The sequence below is a fragment of the Chenopodium quinoa genome, unplaced genomic scaffold (genome assembly GCF_001683475.1).
Source record: "Chenopodium quinoa cultivar QQ74 unplaced genomic scaffold, ASM168347v1, whole genome shotgun sequence".
Lineage (NCBI taxonomy): Eukaryota > Viridiplantae > Streptophyta > Magnoliopsida > Caryophyllales > Amaranthaceae > Chenopodium > Chenopodium quinoa.
In genome coordinates, this window is record NW_018744704.1 from 4,361,325 (window position 1) to 4,366,263 (window position 4,939).

Consider the following 4,939-nt stretch of genomic DNA (forward strand, 5'->3'; position numbering starts at 1 on the left):
TAAGGACCACATCAGAAAGCTGGAGGTCAACTCAGTGGATGAGGGCCAGGCGTCGAAAGACACCTTCCCTGAGGTCATCATCTCTAAGAAGGACCGGGGCAAGGTCAGGCGGCCTCATGATGACCCCATAGTAATCGAATGTAAGGTTGCCAACCAACGGGTGAGCCGGATCCTCATTGATACCGAGAGCTCGTTTGACCTTATCAGCTATCGGTGCTTGGCGAAGCTCAAGTACAAGCCTAGCAGCATGCACAAAGTCTCTCACCCCTTAGTTGGTTTTGGTGGAGGAGTAGTGCATCCGGTGGGGAGGATTGACCTACCCATCCATTTAGGAGAAAAGGGGGAGAGACGACACATGGTCGTCAAGTTCTTGGTGGTTGAGGAATTGACCGCCTACAATCTGATTTTGGGCCGTCCAACCCTCAACGAGTCCAAGGCAGTCATCATCCCATCCCTCATGCTTATCAAATTTGAGAGGGATGATGGGTCAGTGGGTTCCCTGAATGGGGATCAGAAGACGGCAAGGGAGTGCTATCTCTCAAACGTCAAGCCTACGGTGGCCGCAGCCGGCCAAGGCGAGGAACCTATTGACCTTGACGACTTCAAGGAAGACGCGCCTGCTCCCAAAGCATCCGGCAAAAAGAGAAAGGCGGACCACTTGGTGGCCGTAAAAAAGAGAAGCAATAGCAATCACTGATCGGGGAATAGTCAGATGATCTCTATCCCCAGCCGGCTGGTGAAAATATCGACATTGTTCTTAACGACAGCCGTCTAGAACGAACCGTTAAGGTGGGGACAGTTGCTTTTGCCAAGTTGGGTGCAGACTTGCACCAACTGAGGAATTCAAAGAAATCTTTGCCTTTGAAGTGGAAGAGATGTCAAGCGTCAGCCCTGATTTTACTGTCCACAAACTCGCCGTGGATCCAAAAAAGAAGCCAGTTAGGCAAAAGAAAAGAAATCACGGCGAAGAAAGATCTCAAGCGGTTGTCGCCGAGGTCAAGAAGCTGATGGATGCTGGTTCATTCGGCAATGCTACTACCCGGATTGGGTAGCAAACGTTGTCCTTGTTAAAAAGACGAATGGTACTTGGCGGATGTGTGTCGATTACACAGATCTGAACAAGGCATGTCCGTAGGATAGCTATCCACTTCCAAAGATCGATAGTCTGGTCGACTCTACAGCCGTTCATGCCTTGATGAGCTTCATGGACGCTTACTCAAGCTTCCATCAAATACCCTTGTGGAAAAAAGATCAAGAAAAGACAGCATTTGTCACTGATCAAGGGTTATTCTGTTACACGGTGATGTCGTTTAAGCTGAAGAATGCGCCTGCTACCTTCCAACGAATGATTAATACAGTCTTCATTAATCAAATTGGGAGGAATGTAGAGGCGTACATTGATGACATGATAATCAAATCTAAGCTACAGATGGATCACCTTGCTGACCTCCGAGAAACCTTCACCACCCTCAAGCGGCACGAGGTCATGCTTAATCCCAAGAAGTGTGTCTTTGGTGTTGAGTCTGGGAAATTTCTCGGATTTTTGATTGATCAAAGGGGGATAGAGGCCAACCCGGAAAAGGTACAAGCGGTAATTGACATGAAGTCACCCCGCACTGTCAAGGAAGTTCAAAAACTTACCGGTTGTCTGGCGGCATTGGGGAGATTCCTCAGCCGGTCATGTGATAAGTGTATCTACTTCTTCCAGGCAATAAAAAAGAAGACTAGATTCGAATGGGGGGAAAATGCTGAGGCAGCATTCCAGAAATTGAAAAAGCACCTCCACTCATTGCCATGGTTGGTTATCCCTCTAGTAGGAGAGGTTCTCTATATGTATTTGGTCGTCTCAGATCATGCCCTCAGTGTCGTTCTCCTAGCTGAGAGAGGCGGCATTCAGCTCCCGGTCTATTTCATTAGCCATTTTCTTTGAAATGCTGAGTTGCAGTACCCCTTGGTTGAAAATTTTAGCCTTGCTCTTTTCATGGAAATCAAGAAGTTGAAACCTTACTTCTGGGCACACACTACTACAAAAATAGGCAAAGGAACCTCTAATAAAAGACCTGTTGGTTGATACAACAGGTCTCTTTAATATAAGAGACCTAACATTACTGATAACAGGTCTCTAATGTATCAAAGGGCCAATTGCTTTAGATAGAAAAGAGATAAGAGACCCGTTGTTTATCATAACAGGTCTCTTATGTATGTAAGGGCCCACCCCTCTTAAACCGACTCTCGCCTTTCCTCCGTCCATTCTTTCACCTCCTCTTTCTCTCTTCTCTTCTCACCTTTAATTAAATTAAACAACTCCATTTCCCTTTTCTTCGTTATCCCCTCTTTCTCTCTCTTCCTCTTACCCTTCCCCTTTCTCTGTGCAATTAAGCACAACGAAAGTCCGCTGCAACCATAGGTGGAGTAAAAAACCCCCACAATTTCCAACCTATAATCGTCGCTCATCAGATCAGGAATTCAGTTGCACTTTAAAAGGTCGCTTTCTCTCTCTTCTAGAACTCCATCGTCGTCACCACCTTTTAGGAATTCAGTCCTATAGGCGATTTGAATTCGTCGCCAACAAATCGCGCCGGCCACCACAACGATGCTCTATTCGGTTGATTTTTGTTTTCTACGAAACCCTGATTTCATAATCTCTCCATTTCATCAGTTATAAGTTATAAGTGATCCTAGTTTCTGCAATTAATTCAGAATTTCAGAGGTAATACTAGTAAGAAATCATCTACAATTGAATGTTGGTACTTTTATCTTATCTTTTTTTATTGATTCTTTTTGTTCATGGTGTAGATTTTTGCATCAAAATTACTCCTTTTTTTTTAGTAAATTGGTATTGGAGATTTGTTTTATAGTTTACAAATTTTTTCCCCTGTTTTTGTGAATTCACTAAAACCAAAAGTCCTCCTTGGTATTTGATATTTTGACTCCGACCACCTGCCTTCGTGACCAGACCTCCGACGAGGCAGCGACTAACGACGACGGACGACCTGACCGGCAGACCCCACCTTCGGTTGTGGATTGTTCCTTCACTTTCCCAAAATCTCCAATCAAAATTCAAAGTAAGTTATAACCCTAAATTCCTAATTTGATCAAAATCAGATTTTTGTATTTTCTACTGTGTAATTGTTTATGTTATTGTCTATTTAGTTGTCTAATTGTCTTGTTCTATTAATCTATTATTGATTTGTTGAATGTTGATTTTTGAATGAGTACTTGAGTTGTTATGTGATTTTTTTTTTAAAATTTTAAGTTAATTATGTATTTGTGTTTTTCTGTTTTGTGTCTAATTTTTTTGTTGTTTAATTGTTTAAATGGGTCAGAAATTTGGAATGTTGGAAAATTGAATACTTGGTTGAATAATTGTCTTTTAATAGTTATGGTAATTGATCAATTGAATAGGTGATTAATTAGTTTATTTTTTCTAATTTAATAAGACATGTCACAATTAATCAGGATATAAAGCAAGGCTCTGGATATGTGATATAAAGCACTATATATGCCGAGCAGTTATTAATCAGTTCATAATTTAAAATATAATGATGAATTGGGTATTGGTTTTGAATGTTATTTTGTATTCTTCTTCTTTTTTCTCGATCCTAACTTGTTTATTGGCTTTTAATTGACTAACTTTTTGCATAATTTATATTATTGATCAGGTTATTGACGCTACAAGTTATTCTATTAATGTATTAAAAGTATATGCTTGTAAAATCTTTAAATCAATTAGTTATTAATTATTTTAACAAGTTTCTGTACTTTTAATGTTAATGTAGTATTCTAATACTTGTAAATTTCAATAATAAGTTTATGTAAGTTTCTTTAGTGGATTCCTTCTGTAATTTAAACTTTTTTTTTCCAATAGAGCAGAGTAATGAAATTCAAATTTCAAAATTTAATACCCGTGATAAATTTGTCATGGGAATTTTTATTTTTTTACAAAAAATATATATGGAAGAGACCCGTTGTGTAACATAATGGATTTCTTTGATACTGATAGGTCCTATTTTGCACATGTTTTAGGTGGGTATCTAAGCTCATTTGATTACAAAATTAGAGATCTTTAGTGCAAATTTGCATTATTTGCTTAAGTTGTGCTCTACTACTCTTTGTTTGTGTGTTTTGATGAATTTCAGGTGATTTATATGAAAATGGAGTATGGTTGGCTAATCTAGAGTATAATAATCATGGAGTATGAAAACATATTGCTTAAGAATATCAAAACATGTGTTCGAGACGAACTTAAGTGAAAATGAAGCAAAACGTTGATGAAATACTTGACAAATATGACACATGTTCACTATTATGCTCATAACTTTTGATATATAAATGATAATGGAGTGATTCAAATTGCATTGGAAATTAGACTTAAAGACCTTTCCAACGATATATTACACGCCTCAAACGAAGCTCCAGATATGAAGTTATGACTGATTTAATATGAGTTAAATACAAACTATTTGCTGCAGCCTCTACGTGCCCGATCGGGCATGGTCCGCCCGGTTGGACCGGGCACATAGGAGTTAGATGATTTTTGGTATTTTCGAAGGTAGCAAGCAATTTATGAAGACCGCCCCATGCGCCCGATCGGGCAAGGTCCGCCCGGTTGGACCGGGCACGTGGTGGAAGAAGTGCTACGAAGGAAAGCAACTCCGTACTCTCACCGCCCGATCGGGAGGTGCTTGCCCGGTTGGACCGGGCACAGTTATGCGGCACTCCGTATTATTATTTTCTTATTTTTAGGTCATTAAGGGTATAAAAACCCGTTGCAATCTTCTTTAGAAAACGAGTTTTAATTTTTCCTTTAGTCCTCTTTCTCTCTCTAGAGTTCTAGTTTTATATTTTAAAGCAATTGTAATTCTTTCCATTAGATTTGAGCATTTATCTTCAACAATTTAATTCCGTTCAATTGAAGAATCTTTGGTATTTATTTCTA

The 4,939-nt window shown here is 39.6% G+C and overlaps 1 long non-coding RNA gene across 1 annotated transcript; it reads left to right on the forward strand.

The window, feature by feature from the left end:
- Positions 1 to 2,165: 2,165 nt before the first annotated feature.
- On the forward strand, positions 2,166 to 4,068 carry LOC110702937. The gene is made up of 3 exons (XR_002507631.1): positions 2,166 to 2,710; positions 2,957 to 3,065; positions 3,663 to 4,068. It is a non-coding gene; the product is annotated as an uncharacterized LOC110702937 (long non-coding RNA).
- The last annotated feature ends 871 nt before the right edge of the window (positions 4,069 to 4,939 follow it).